Source organism: Lontra canadensis, unplaced genomic scaffold (genome assembly GCF_010015895.1).
Source record: "Lontra canadensis isolate GAN:19392208 unplaced genomic scaffold, GSC_riverotter_1.0 scaffold71, whole genome shotgun sequence".
Lineage (NCBI taxonomy): Eukaryota > Metazoa > Chordata > Mammalia > Carnivora > Mustelidae > Lontra > Lontra canadensis.
The window spans coordinates 8,516,692-8,533,115 of NW_022631065.1; the positions used below are offsets into that span (position 1 = coordinate 8,516,692).

Here is a 16,424-nt window from a genome sequence, read left to right on the forward strand (position 1 = left end):
CCTGTTTATGTATATGTAAAAAGGATGAAATCATACCGTTTCTACAAGGTTATTTTAAAAAGCAAATGAGATGATGTTGGGAAAACACTGAGTGTAATGCCTAGTCACATGCTATTTGCTCAGTGTATGGCACTTAGTACATTAACACCATTATTGGTTATTATAGCATTAGTCCACACAGTCTGGTAGCCATTGTAATAAACCAGAGCAGCAAGAGCTATCACCCCTAATTTTTCTGACTTCTATTCATACTAACTCTCAAGAATTTCTCAGATACATCATTTGACTATTTTTTCCCCATTCATGCTCACTCATTTCATAGTTAAAAGTAGTTCCATTAAAGTAGCCTAGATGATGAACCATTTGCCACTAAACTCTACATGTCTTCCCTCTGGGTTCAGGAACTTGGAATTTACTTCTTATGGAACTCATCTCATTCATTCAGCAAATTTTTGTTGAGGGTTTACCTCAAGATCAGCCCTGTGATAAGAAGTGCTGAGGTTAGAGATGTATGGGTTTCAAGACACTAAACTGTGTGTGAGAAAGTCTGAACCACAATCAGACCGGCTAAGACCCCAGCACTCCCAGTGGGCACACTTATTCCTCACTTCTCTTTCTTCCCTATCAAAAGAAGCATATAGAAGCTTTGTCTTCTTGGAAATATGAAGTACAACTGCCTTCTCTGCTAAAATTTGATGACTTCAGTCAAATCTACTTTCAAATACATACCTACCAAACTGTGACAATTTTACTTCATTCTAGAGAAGAAGAAAAGACATGAAGGTTTTTAAGAAGGTGACTGAAACTTCCAGGCTTGTATTTTCCCTGGTAATGTTTCAAGGGGGCAGGGCAGATTTATAGCATTGCAGTCATCCAGGTAAACAGGGCCTGAAGACTGACAGAGCCTAGCATATATAATACCCTACTCAGTATCTAGAAGTTTCTGTGAATTGTTCCTTCCTTGTATCCTCCCACCCCTGCCAGGCATAGCAGCTTTTCAGCCAAAGGCTAGATTATGTTAAGACAGACTATATTACCCCACCATCATTCCCACACAAAGTGGTCCTGCCCCACCCTAATATCTGTTTGATAGTAATTCCCCCAAACTCATTCCACTGACCTACCAAGGGGTGTGTGTATAGACATTTCACTCAGAACTACGACAGAAATCTCATCAAGGGTGTTGGATGAGTTTGCAGAGTCTCCACCTGCTAACTAACTCAGGTGTCCTCTGCTACTGAAAGAGTTCCCAGGGGATACTACAAATCAAGTACAAGTGAGCATTTACTGAGAATACCTCCCTTCCCCGTAGAGTGCCAGATACTAGATACTAGTATTTACTTGTTTCATTTGATCCTCACAACAATACCAATAGCATTGTGACTTCAACCCCCCCCTTTTTTTTTCATTATATCAAAACTGCCTCAGAGGAAATCTTGGGGTCTCGCTATTAATGATTTTGAGGTCTGTCTGCAAAGAAATCAACATCTGAATGATCAGGTTCAGTTATTAAAAATAGATATATATTTTAAGGGGCATCTGGGTGGCTCAGTTGGTTAATCTGACTCTCAATTTCAGCTCAGGTCATGATCTCAGGGTCATGAGATCTAACCCTGTGTCAGGCTCCCTGCTCAGTGCAGAGTTTCTTGAGGTTCTCATTCCCACTGCCCCTCCTGCTCCTGCTCTCTCTCTCTCTAAAATACATAAAAATAAAAATCTTAAATAAAAATATAAATATATATAATAAAACTACCTAAATTTTAAAATAAAGTTTAGATTTATCTACTATTTCTTGAAATATGATAGGTGATGTCATGATGCCACGTTGAACAAAAACCGAATAGTATCGTGAGACAAATTCTTTATTTTTGTATTAGATCTATATTTTATTGCTTTAGATGTGGAATTCATTTCTGATTGTTTCTGATGGAAATTTTACTGCCCGGATGCAAGTGTGCTGTGATGACTAGAAAAGTATGCCTTTATTTTAATCTATTCCTCAGTCACTTCTCTGATGCATGGAAAATGAGCCTATTTCTGCTTAGCTCTCTCTTTCTATCTAGATGACTTAAAAATTGAGAAACTATGTCTAAAATAGTTTTTAAATGATTTCACCTGTTCTCATTTCTGTTGGGTTGTCCATAGCTTTCATATTTTGAGGTGTTGCTAGGCAATGTCTTTACTTTTTTTTGTTTTTTTAGGATTCTTTAGCTTCTCCATGTTACAAATAACTTTTGAGTAGAGGATTCAGACAAACAATATGCCATTTTTATCCTGTGTTTGAGTCTGTGGCTTAAGAATAACCAAGTTTACTATGATTCATTTTCAGTTCTATTAGCAAAAATCCTGCCTAACAACTCAAACATAGGGAAAAATATAATTACATGAGTGTATTGCCAGCTGTCTCTTGCATTCCTCTTGTGTCTCCTGGGACAAAATAAAAATGACTGCAATTATGGTTCAAATCTTAGAATGATATTAATGTGATAGCTTTCTTATTTTTCATAAAGTTGTGTTAATAAAAAGGATGGCTCTGGTAATTTGTGCAGTACTACATTTTGTTAGTAGTTGTTAGTACTTAATATAGTCTTTGTGACATAATGACAAAAGAATCTTTCTGGGACATATACCATTCCAGAGTAAAGCCTCATGGAACATCATTCTTAGTTATTAAATATTTTCTGATAATATTTTATGCTAGTTGTGCCTACTTATGTTCTTCTTAGCAATTACTTATTTCTGTAGCAATGGCATAATATTTTTCAAATTTAATTACTTTGTCATATAAACTCAAAATTAGAAATTCTCATCATTTAGCGGTTTTAAAATTAAGAGGCATAAATGTTATCCATTTTCCTACAAACAAGTTTAAATATGTAAAGTTAAACAGAATAAGCAATCTTAAAATTTTCAATGTATAATCTTAAAATTTCAAAATGCATAAAGTGTGTTTTATGATAGGTTTATATTGGTACTGTTAACCCTAGACAAACCAAAAGCCCAAGTAGCTTTAAAAGAAACAATTGTAGGGGCGCCTGGGTGGAGCCTGCTTCCTCCTCTCTCTGCCTGCTTCTCCGCCTACTTGTGATCTCTGTCTGTCAAATAAATAAATAAAATCTTAAAAAAAAAAAAAGAAAGAAACAATTGTATGGATTTATAACCTGTTTAAAAAAAAAAAGTCCATTTATGTAAAGTCAAAGTGCTTTTTCATTTGCTGTGATTGGATTTTCATTATGATTTACATCTTCCTTTTAACTCAGTATGTATTACTATTTTTAACTATAAAGGCATAGAAAGCCTAGGATGCTATAGAATGCAAGTTGATGTCCTTATCAAGTAGATAAAGATAATTAATAAGCACAAAATGAACATATGAATATGCACATTAAATATATCTCAAATCCTTTTAAAAGAAATAGTAATTAACCAATAAATGATGTTATGCATGCACATTGTATGTATCTGATTTACATAAAACAGCAGTAGCTAACAATAAGTGAGAGCTTTATTTGTGCTAGATGCTATATTAAGTGGTATGCATTGTTGTTATAATTTGTTCTTCACTACAACCCTATGTGCTATTTATTATAAACTCTATATTACAAATGAAGAATTGAACCATATGTTCAGCAAATTACCCATCTAATCTTTGATAGACCTCAGACACACTTCTAGGATATAATGCTATGTTGTCTTAACACTTATTATTTTGTCCCCTGCCTTTTATATAAAGATACTTTAGAAATCCAGCCAAAGTTTAAAAAAATTTCTATTTCCATCTAATAGTAGCGCCCAAAGATTAGTACAGGTGTTCTAATTATAACAGCGCTGATTAAAGGAAAAGGCCTATGAATAATCATTTCTACAAATTAGATATAAAGTAACCCCATGTTTTCTAGAAGACATCACTTTTATGTAGTCTAATAGACTACATGTAGTACTTTAAATAAATTTTAAAAAATCAACAATATCTGACATTATATCCTCACATTTGGTGACAATGTGTTGTTATGTTTCCATATATCTGTCAACATGTTTTCTTTGAAAGATTAGAAGTGTTTCTTTTCAATAAGTTATAATGAATAAACTCCTAGATTTCTTGCCCACCATGTAAGCGTCTCAGTGTATCTTATAATGGATAATGGGAGCCTCGTACTTAGGCTTTTTTTGTTGTTGTTCTGTGTGCTCATGATTTTAGAAAAAGATTACTGAAAGTAGCAAATACTTTGCTACCACATGAAAATGAAACAGTGTCCCAGTTCTTCCAGTCATAAGACTGGATTTTGAAGTTTATCTTTTAGCTTAGGAATCTTCTGTGAGCTGTTATTAAATTGAAATTATCTTTTATCACTCATTATGTGGTAATGAATAAAATGTCAGTTGTGATCTATGTGTGTATATATATGCATATATGTGTGTATATATGTGTGTGTGTGTGTGTGTATATATATATATATGTAATGACATATATGTATGTATATATGTATAATGACAAGTAGGAAGAACCATTATGGATTTCTCTTCTCAGCAAAGCTGGTTTCCATTATTGCAAACAACCATATAGAGTTTCATATCAAAAATTTAATTATTATCCCTATTTTTCTTTTCATAAGCTGAACTTTAGCCTCATTCAAAACCTCCCATATTTGATTAAAAGAACATTTTATACATTGTATGACATTATTGTATAATGTTTTACATAAACACTTTTTAAAGATTTTATTTATTTGTTTTAGAAATAGAGCTCACAAGGGGAAGAGAAGAGAGAGAGGGACAAGCAGACTCTACACTGAGTGCAGAGCTCTATGTAAGGCTTGATCCGAAGACTCTGAAATCATGACCTCAACTGAAACAGAGTTAGAAGCTTTAACTGACTGAGCCACACAGGTGCCCCATATCAACATTTTTATATATCATCTTCTGTACATTTTATTTTTTAAAGATTTTATTTATTTATTTGACAGAGAGAAAGAAACAGCTAGAGAGGGAACACAAGCAGAGGGAGTGGAGAGGGAGAAGCAGGCTTCCAGCTAAGCAGGGAGCCAAATGCTGGGCTCTATCCCAGGACCCTGGGGTCATGACCTGAGTCATAGGCAGATGCTAACGACTGAGCCACCCAAGCGCCCCTTCTTTACATTTTAGAAATAATGTTAGGTGCTGTTCATAGACCTTAATCCATAATAATGTTTAGCAATATTAGGCTAGAGTTACAATTAATAGAAAGGCAAGATAATAATTGAAAATGTCAAGAAAAAAAATTCCATTTTTTGGAAAAAAAAAATTAAAACTGGCATTGTTTCTATTTAAGTTATTTTTCCTCTATAATAATAGTAGCAGGACACTTTGATAAATGCAAGATTAGTCAGTTGTGAACTTCATGAGATTAAACTATGGAGAGAATTGGCCAATGCATTCTTAGTTTATGATTTTGGTTTAACTATCACAGTTATTTTCAATTCTGGCCTTGCATAAAAATTATCTCCAGGGGCTCCTGGGTGGCTCAGTTAGTTAAGCAACTGCCTTCTGCTCAGGTCATGATCAGGTCAGTCTGGGATCGAGTCCCACAGGAGGCTCTCTGATCGCCAGAGAGTCTGTTTCTCCCACTGTCCTCTCGCCTCTCATGTTCTCTCTCTCATTCTCTCTCTTTCTCTCTCAAATAAATAAATAAAATCTTTAAAAAAATTACCTCCATAATTTCCAGAAAATATCCATCTTTGTATTCCTTTAAGTCTGGAGCAAGATCTGGGAAATGATTTAAACATTTTCTTAGTGGTTCTCATATAAGATAATTTTTAGTGTCACGTGTCTGTCTTAATTAGATTGTCTTTGTTTGATAATAGATCCATGTAGAACTCTAGGTGATATTGCTCTCAATGACCAATTAATCCACTTGTCTCTTGATCTTGGATTATTTATTAAAAGGCAAAATGTGCTCTCTTCTTTTTGAGTTTCATACCTATCACTTGCTTACCCATCATACTTAATTCCATAGGGTTCTGTGTATAATTAGAAGAAAGAGAGAGAGAAAGAGAAGGAGGGAGAAGCAAACCATAAGAGATTCTTAACTATAGAGAACAAACTGAGGGTTGCTGGAGGGGAGGTGGGCAGTGGATGAGTTAAATAGATGTAGGTATTAAGGAGGGCACTTGTGTTGGCACTGAGTGTTATATGTAAGTGGTGAATCACTAAATTCTACTCCTGAAATCAATATTACACTATATGTTAACTAACTGGAATTTAAATAAAAACTTGAGACAAAGAAAAATTTAAATCATGTCACCTTCTTTAGGGAATGGTAAAAGATTAAAAAAAAAAACGGAAAAAAAGAAGCAGCGTATTTTCATTTTAGAAATGTAAACTTTTGACCATGTGATCTTCTGTCAATCCTAAAGTAGCACTATAATCACAAGATATTGCTAGTTTGGATAATTGGGAAAACCTAAAATTAATTGACTAAGAACAGAGGGTAACACTCAAGTGGAAAACTTCCCTCATTATATTATATTAATTTATTTTAAAGTTCTGTTTTCATTACTCTGTCACTGAGGCAAAAAAATCTAAGAATCCTTCATATGACTGCCTTCAGGGACAGCATCTAGGGGCTTCTGAAAAGGCTATAGCTAAGCTTGTTAGGAGAAAAACCCATAGATATAGATCAAAGAACAAGCCTGGCTTACTTAATCTCTGGGTCCCAAGGTAGAGAAAGAGAGAAGAAAAGAAGAAAACACTGGCTAGTCCATGTGGGAGGAGGGTCCCTAAGATCAACCTTCTAAAGTCTATCTATAATTTACTCTTTCCCCTCTCATTTTATAGATGATACCCCTACATGAAGGGCATTAACCTTATCAGATGTGAAACAAAAATGTTCTAACTATAGAATGACTAACATGATTTCTGCAAATGAAGTAACCAGTCTCATTACATTTTGGCAAACTTTTTATAGACCTGCATAAGTCAAATTGTCTGTTCTTTTTATTTACTGTGATGTAAGACTCATACAAAGGATTTTTTTTTAAATAATAAAGAGTAGGAAAGGATTTCTGTAGCCCCTTTATAACATCTGAAATATTTGAGGAAAATCTCATATAGACAAAAAGGAAATATATGGCACAAACAAATAATTCCCCACCAAGATTTCCTAATGCCAGAATACTAGAGGAATTTCCATTCCCTAGTAGGGCTGGATAACGTTTGGAGGGCGGAGAACCCTCTCTTCTGCGCTGATTCCAGGGGTTACTTTATGTGAGGCCTGGAACAGAGTCTCTGTCATAACCCTCAGGAGGAAACAGCCCTGCCAAAATCACCTTGATCTTGGACTTCTAGCCTCCAGAGCTGTTAGAAAATAAATTTCTGTGATTTAAACCCAGTGTGTGCTACTCTCTATGGTAGCCCTACCAAACAAATACAATCATGGTGAAGTCATATAATTGGTTCTATTAGTGTGTATTATTCCTGGAGGAGGAATTTGCCTGAACCTGCTAACACAGATCTGACAGTGTTGATGCACAAAAGAATTCCTATCTCACTCCTTAAATGACATAAGCTTTAAATTGTAAGAAAAAAATCTCTATCTTAGAAAAATTATAAGTAGCAGAAAGTCTTCTGGTTAAAAAAGGAATCTTAATCTAGGGGACAATTGCTGAGAAATAAACTGCTTCTGTGTCTAATGTAATATAAGAGGGTTCTGTGGGTGTGTGCTTAAAGTAATATGTGAAAGATAAAAAAAGAAATCACATTTGCTTCAATTAAACACTTGTAAGGAAAGACCACATCATCAGTTCTAGAAATAGTTTATTAAATCTGTAATGAGTGACAATAAAATAAAGAGTATGGCTAGAGATGTTAGTATTCTTAAGGGGTGCATGGGTGATTCAGTTGGTTGAACATTGGACTCTTGATTTCAGCTCAGGTCATGATCTCAGGGTCATAGAATAGAGCCCTACCTCGGGTTCCACACTCAGTGAGGAGTCTGCTTGAGATTCTCTCTCTCTCCCTCTTCCCCTGCCCCACCCTCACATGCACTCACTCTCTCTCAAATAAATACATCTTTAAAAAAGAAAAAAAGAAAGAAATTCTAATATTATTACAAATATGTAAAGTTGACTGTACCTTAGAATAAGATGGTTTCAATCCCCTGAAGTCTGTCAATTTATGTCTGTCAATTCTTCATGAAGATCAACTAAGTGTATTTCATATTACAGCATTTAAAAGTTAGTTAAGTGGAATGCATGGATTAAATATAGAAAATAATTGTATATAGCAAATGTTTGTTTTGATTTTTCCAGTTTTAAAATATAGGCAGTGGTAGAATATAAATCCTGTGTGCATTACCCATTGCAACTGAGCTCCATTCTTTTCCAGTGTCATTCCCAGTTCCCTGTTGCCATAGTTGCTGCTCAGAAAATGAATTTTTCTAAAAGATTTATAAATAATGATTGCAATGTTTTTAGCTCTTTGTAGTGAAATACAATATCCAATGCCTCTGAGAAGAATATAAATCCAAGCACTAGGGAGCCATTCAGGTCACACCAGAGTCTTGTTACAAGTAGGGCAAGGAAAGTGTCTCACTGGTATACATTAATGTGCACTCTCCTGCCCACTCAGAAGATAAATTCCATGTAGTTAGGTTTTGAAGACATATATAAGACTGTCTTTAAGCTTTATATCTGCTTTAGTTACTCCAACATCTTGTCAACAGGAAAAGGATGTGTTTATTAACCCTTCTCTTTACTAACCTTGCTTACTGTCATCACCCTTCTAAATGCTAAGTTAAAATGTTTAGTTTATAAGTGAACATGTTTGGTCAAAAGCACGTGTTCTTAATATCTCTGAAAATTGGGTATATTCTAATCTTTATTGTAACAGGGAGTGAAGATACTCTATACTTGATAAATTTATTTTAATTATAGCTCTTGATGTAATTGAAAGTAAATATTCAAGAGCCATTTCCTATCTTACTTTTTCCCAAAAATCAGCCACTCTTTACCGATTGAATAATTAAGTTATTCCACATGTAGCACATGCCATCTGAAGTAGAAAATGTACCCAGAAATACCCAAAAACAGAAAACAAAGAATGATGATAAAAGAGCCTAAATGTCTGGGACACCTGGGTGCCTCAGTCAGTTAAGCTTCTGCTTTCGGTTCAGGTTATGATCCCAGAGTCCTGAGATTGAGCCCCACATTGGGCCCCCTGCTCAGCGGGGAGTCTGCTTCTCCCTCTGCCCTTCCTTGTGTTCTCTTTCCCTCTCTGTCTGTCTCAAATAAATAAAATCTTTAAAAAAAAATAGCCTAAATGTCTACCATCCAGAAATAAGGAAAAATTTAATGTTTCTGATACACACACCTATGTGCAAATATACACATATATACATACCTGATAGACAGGGTATGTGGCATAAGCACACATTACTTGGCTAGTCTAGGCCATGATGCAATAACAAAACAAAATTTTAGTGAGTTGAAACAACAAAGGTTCACTCCTCCCTTATCTCCATACTTTGCAGTGGAAGGGTTTGCTTCTCTTAGTCACTCAGGGACCCCAGGCTGGCAGAAGCCCCACCATCTCATCATGAATGATCAGGTCTTACCATCACAGGAGAAGAGAGTGCTGCAGGGATCCTCACCAGCAGTTTAATTCTTTGGCCATCGATCATGAGCCAGAGTTAGTCACATGACACTGACTAATGGAGGTGAGGAGAAGTGTTTTTCTCACCTAAGTCCAGAAAGAGGATAAATGTCTGTAAATAATACTAGAAAGATCAACCACAATGTTCTTATGCACAATTATTCATTCTTTTCTTCTGTCTCTCAAAATTCCATACAGTACATGTAGTAAACTTAACCTTTAGCTTATTCATATCTTAATCAAGAGCGTATCAATAATAACATTAATATTTTCATGTTAATAAACAGATAACTATATCATCATTTTTGTGGATCCCTAATTTTCTATTATATGGATTTCTGGAAAAATGCTCCACTCTTTCCAATTATCCCCTTCTTTGCTTTTTCTTTTAATGAGTTGAGCCCTGTAATAGTCACAGCATTTGGCACATATATAATGAATTACAGTTTAATATTTTCTTTCTGCCTTGTATGTGTTTTCATTTGGTACACACTAAGTTCTCAGCAAATGTTAGCTAACTACCTTTTGTCATAATTGCCACGCTTCTCATTGGGACCCCGTTTTTACTATACCTTGTAAAAATTCCTCAATTTCTTATTTGGTGACTTTTTTCCTTCTGATTCTACATTTTGGTTCTACGTCTGCTGTGTGTCATATTTTCCTATAGATATCCATGAGAATTTATAAAGGAAAGGAATCGAGCATACAAGCTCAATGCGCTATCTCAATACGAAACTAAAATGTTTTCTCTTGACACAATATAGTATATTTAAAAAAACATAGTGAACTTAAAGTTATGTGATCTGGATTTAGTTTCCAAATTTCCTACTAACTAGTGATATGTTTTAGAGAAATAATGTAATGGAGTTGAATTTTTATTTAACCATTCCACAAAAAAGGGAATAACAACAGTTTAAGACTTATTAAATAGAAACACGTGGGCCACATGCCAAAATATAATGGTCACTCGATCCAGATTTCTTCATTTTCTTCTTCTTCCCAATTTTACTCTTATCTCAAATTCTGAAGCACACAAAAACTCTGCTAGATATTTATATGTGAGTTTTATAATGCTACTTTTAGGCTTTTGATCTTTACTGGCAGTCATTTAAGTTGATATCACTGGAAATAAATAAAATACACCCATGTAAATATGAATGAGATTATTTATCATTTAATGGATCCTTAAAAGTTGAACTGTATTTTTGAATTAAAAATATAGGGACAGCTGGGTGGCACAGTCAGTGAAGCATCTGCCTTCAGCTCAGATCATGTTCCCAGGGTACTGGGATCAAGCCCTGCATCAGGCTCCCTGCTTGGCAGGGAGACTGTTTTTCCTTTTCCCTCTACCTTCTGCTCCCCCTGCTCGTGTGCTCTCTCTGTCAAATAAATAAATAAAATCTTTTTCTTTTAAGACTTTTTATTTATTTATTTGACAGAGAGACAGAGACAGCAAGAGAGGAAACACAAGCAAGGTAAGTGGGAGGGGGAGAAGCAGGCTTCCTGCTGGGCAGGGAACCTGTTGCAGGGCTTGATCCCAGGATTCTGGGATCATGAACTGAGCCAAAGGCAGACTCTTAATGACTGAGCCACCCAGGTTCCCCAATGAATAAAATCTTGAAGAAAAAAAAAAAAAGAAAGAAAGAAAGAAAAATGTGCTGAGAGAAAGAGAAAGAATATACCAGAAATAGACAAGGTATAATTTTAGGAATAAATAGTATAAATTAGTACTAAGATATTTGTTGATTTTCTATTTTCTAATTCTCTTAACATTATTTTATGACACTATTTTTAACTCATGAAGCTCCACATTTTATACCAAACTAGTTTGGGTTGTGCCACAATTTCAGTTAACTATAGTTTGCTTTACAAGGAGGTATAATAAAGTCTTATCCCTACTAACACAACTACAGTTTTATTTCCATCTCCCACCTGCATAATAAAATTCAAATAATTTTCTTAGTATTAAGAAAATTTATGGCAGCTAATAAATTCCATCTGCTGGGAACACACTATTGAGTAGGGCGCTGTCCCTACCTTATTCAGTTGGATGGATGTAGTGTTATTCCTGGGCTCTGAGAGCAGAAAAGGGGCATGTAGCCAAGCAGTAATGCCCTCCTATATGAAGGTTGTGTTGAACTGAGATAGAAGAATGCCTGAGCTGCCTGATGACTGGTAACTCAGGAGTCATAAACATTTCAGGGAGCAAATGCAGTATGGACACACATTCTAAGAATTATAAGTAATTGAGTGTGACAGGAACATTTAAAAAATCCTGAAACTGTAGGGAAAACAAGTAGAAAAGGAAGCAAGAATTATAGTTAGGACCATATCATAAAGGGACTTATGGGCTAATTCTGGAACTTGGACTTTGAAAGCAATGGAATACCACTGGGGATGAATTCAAGCATCCAAGGAAAATTGCCAAGAACATGATAACCTCTCAAACATAGCATATAATGGCTGGGAAATGTATCACCTAATAATTACTGGTAATTACTGGTAGTGCAACCACATTTGTGTGGACTGGGATTTTAAACTGCTGCATTGTGTCTAATGAATCACACAGTTCACGATTCCCCTTCCAGCCTTGTATATGTTTTCATTAAATTTCACAGTGTTTTAGTTCACAGAATATTTAATATTGCTTACAAAGCACTAAAAAATTAAGCAAAGTCAACTAATAAAGAAGAAATAAAATGCTTCTTAATATTTCTATGAGATAGTAATTCCTCCTGGATGTTTTTCATGAGTTTTCCCTGTGGGATTAAGAGATAAATTAGCTGGGAGCGAGTGGCCAAGAGAAAAGATGAAGGAACACCGTTTTGAGAAATATGGAGGATGGCAAAAGAGATTAATTATGTGTGGTTCCTCATAGTAAATAAAGATTTACCTCAGAGTTTTTAAACTTTAGAATGCTTTTATTTCAAACAGAATTTAATAGAAAAGAAATCTTACTGTATATTCATTAACTATGAAATTTAATCAGCATGCTCACTCTGGAGACAAAAACAGTCCTGTCTGAGTATAAGCCTCAGAGTCCAAGTTTCAGTAGTAACTAAGATTGCCCAGTAAACAACAATCCCTAAAAACACAAACATACCTTCCTGATCCAGTGAGTGTTATTGTTGGCATGAGATTACTAAAAAAAAAAAAAAAAAAGGTTTCTTTGTCAACTGTGCATTATGAAGCCCATGGTTAATATAAATGTTAATCAGAGTTATGATAGTAGCTCCAGGGATTATGGTAATCGCGTAGCATATAACACAAGCATAAATGTTTCAATTCAAGTGTGAATATGTAGTTAATGAAGAGTACAATCACTTAACAAACTGTTTTTGTACTCATGGTTTAGAAATGTCAGGGCTATAAATTCATTATCTTTCAAATTTTCCTTTTCAAAACAAAAACACCTATTTTGTATTAGTGCCAGAATTAAGACATGTTACTGTAGCGGGGGGCGGGGGGGGGGAAGAACTGAAGAAAAAAAAAAAAAAAAGTACGGGGACGCCCGAGTGGCTCAGCGGGTTAAGCCGCTGCCTACGGCTCAGGTCATGATCCTAGGGTCCTGGGATCAAGTTCCGCATCAGGGTCCTTGCTCAGCGGGGAGCCTGCTTCTCTCTCTGCCTCTGCCTGCCACTCTGCCTTCTTGTGCGAGCTCTCTCTCTGACAAATAAATAAATAAAATCTTAAAAAATAGAAGAAGAAAGAAAAAAAAAGTACAATCCTACTACCACTCTGTCAAAACCCCTTTCACATCTGGGTGATGCTGGACAAGATCCAGTTCATGGATATACAGATCTTCCTTGACTTACAATGAGGTTATATCTGATAAATCTGTCATAAATTGAAAATTTCATAAGTCAAAATGCATTTAATACACTTAACCTACTGAACATCAGAGCTCAGTCTAGCCTAACTTAAACACGCTTGAAACACTTATATTTCCTACAGTGGGACAAAATTATAAAACACAAATCCTATTTTATAATAAAGTATTGCATATCTCCTATAATTTAAGGAATATTGTACTGAACATGGAAAACAGAATGGCCGTATGGGTACAGAATGGTTGTAAGCACATAGGTTGTTGATTCTTGTGATGGTGTGGCTGAATGGGAGCCCTTGCTCACTGCTGCTGTCCAGAAGCCAAGAGAAAATTTCATACTGCCTATCACTAGACTGGGCCAAGATCCAAACTCAAAATTTGAAGTATAGTTTCTATTGAATGTATATTGCTTTTGTACCACTGTAAAGTCAAAAACTCCTAAGTCAAACCATGGTAAGTCGGGGACTGTCTATGTATTATTTTTAATGAAAGGATAGAACTATAACTTAAAGAAATCTCTGACACTATATTGTAGAGGTATTTGTATATCAGAAAACAGACATTCATTTTCAAATATTTTAAATGGCAGGGCCTTCCAAGTGACTCAGTTGATTGAGCATTCAGCTCGTGGTTTCTGCTCAAGTCATGATCTCTGGGTCCTGAGGTCTAGCTTCATGGGGCTCTGTGCTCTGCAGGGAGTCTGCTTGAGATTCTCACCCTTTCTCTCCCTCTGCCCCTCCCCCCCCACATTTTCCCTCTCTCTCTTTAAAATAAATAAATAAATCTTTAAAAAAAGTATTTTAGGAGTGGCTGGGTGGCTCAGTCATTAAGCATCTGCCTTTGGCTCAGGTCATGATCCCAGGTCCTGAAATTGAGCCCTGCATCGGGCTTCCTGCTCAGCAGGAAGCCTGCTTCTTCTTCCCTCACTCCCCCTGCTTGTGTTCCCTCTCTCGCCGTGTCTCTCTCTGTCAAATAAATAGCTAAAATATTTATATATACTTTTTAATAGAAAACAACTTTCTATTATAATGTGGGAGCAGTAAATTTATTGATCCATTAGCTCTTTATTATTTTTCTTTCCCAAAGTTAAAGGTACGTAATGTGGTAATAACTTGTAACTTAATTTTTGTGGCTCCACTCACAAAAATTACAGTGTAAAATTTTGAAGACCAATTTTTTTTCCTTTTATGTATTTTTTTCCTTAACTGTGTGTGTTTTACCATTGCAGTGGTATATTGATATATTGGACATATTACCCTAGGAAATAATAATTCTTAAAGCCAGTATGTATAATATTTTTCATAGTTTATGAATATTCTCTTCTAATAAGGCATTGCTTTTTTACTTTTGTTCCTTTTATTTTTCATCTTTCTTTTGGAAACATCAACTTGTCGTATACTGTTCTCTTTAACATACCTACTGTACTCCCTCTCCTTGATATAATTTATTTTTACCGTTTTGAAAACATTTGTTTTCTCTACCATTTTTAACATGTTTGTTATTTGTCTTCAAATTATGTTCTAATTTCATTGAATTTTTTAAATTTGTTTTACTCCTCTTTTTTGTGTTTCTCTTTTAAATTTATCATTTCATGTGTTTTTTTAAAATAGTCTATTCTTTGTGCTTTATCTCTGTTTCTGATTCATGGGGACTATGCTCTGTTATCATCTACTTGGTATGTCAGTTTTCTTCTGAAGCTTCTGTTGAGTCATATTCAAAGGTAAGCTTTTCCTCCAAATCATGAAGAAGTTTTTATTTTCCTCTTTTCCTAACCATTAGGACCAGTGTTTTTGTAGCTTGCTCTCTTTTGTTTTTACTCGTCCTTAAAGAACATCCAGACAGCAGATTTGTCCAGTGCTCAAGTAGGAATGGATTGCCCCTTTTTGTACACTTGTGTTTTGGATAAATTTCGCATGTAGGTATATATGTAATTTCAATGTGGAAGATACTTTCCTGAGGCAGTATCGTTCTCTTTCATGTGCTGCTGGGTTCTCTATGTTCTGAAACAGTGTGTAAAACAAACAAGTCAAAAACAAACTATAGTTCCCTTCTTGAATTTCTGTAACACTTTTCTTTACTTGTGTCCTGGGGAACCTATGCAGGCTTTACCTGTGTATGGGGTCTGCGTTGCATAACTGGTGCTGGCTCACCCAGTAGTCCAGTGGGGCCTTGCTGGGGGATTGCAGCTGTGAACACAACACTGTAATTGATTTTCTCTATCTACTTTCCCCACTTGTGTGAAGATGGAGAGTAGAAGATAGGATGGGGCAGGGAAAATTAAAAAGATTAATTTTGAGTAGGTTTTCCCTTAGGTAGGCTATAAGCTTCAATTAATGTCATTTTTACTTCTAAAAGTATGACAATTCTGAGATAGTTCTTTGACTTTCATTTTTCCCATTAATGCGTATTTTTATGAAATCTGGTATAGGTTGTATTAGGAATTCTTATTGAATACCAATTTAAAAGAGAAGCTCTTTTCTCAGCTGTCTTTATATCACTGTGTAGTTCCTGTAGTGTGACTTTCTTTTTTGCTAGAGGTTTTTATTCAAATACATATATCTATTTTTCAATGGTGATTTATAGTGAAGGAAAACTGTCAGTGAAGAGAAAAAATCATTTGCGTTTTATATAATGTTAAAGTAGCAGATGCTTAAAGGCCAAAATATTAGTTGACATTTAGTATGTTTTTAATGAATTTAGCTTTATGATATTATTATGGCTTTAAATAATTTTTTGAATTAGATAAAAAGAGTAATGATTAATAGTTAAAATTCTCAACTAACATCCCTTCTAAAAATTCATAAAAGTAGCTTAGAATGACTTATTAATACAGACTTTGACTACATTGTATTGTATGTATTTAAAATCACTTTCATTTTACTAAATTATTCAGTATGAAGAAAAGAGTCTTAACCTCTTCAAAAATCTAGATTTTAATTTGTGTGTACCCCAGCTGAATTTACAAGAC

The 16,424-nt window shown here is 35.0% G+C and overlaps 1 protein-coding gene across 2 annotated transcripts in view; it reads left to right on the top strand.

The window, feature by feature from the left end:
• The window catches only part of LRRTM4 (leucine rich repeat transmembrane neuronal 4), a 696,009-nt gene that overhangs the window by 215,883 nt on the left and 463,702 nt on the right, over positions 1 to 16,424 (top strand). The gene's annotated exons all lie outside the window — the stretch shown is intronic.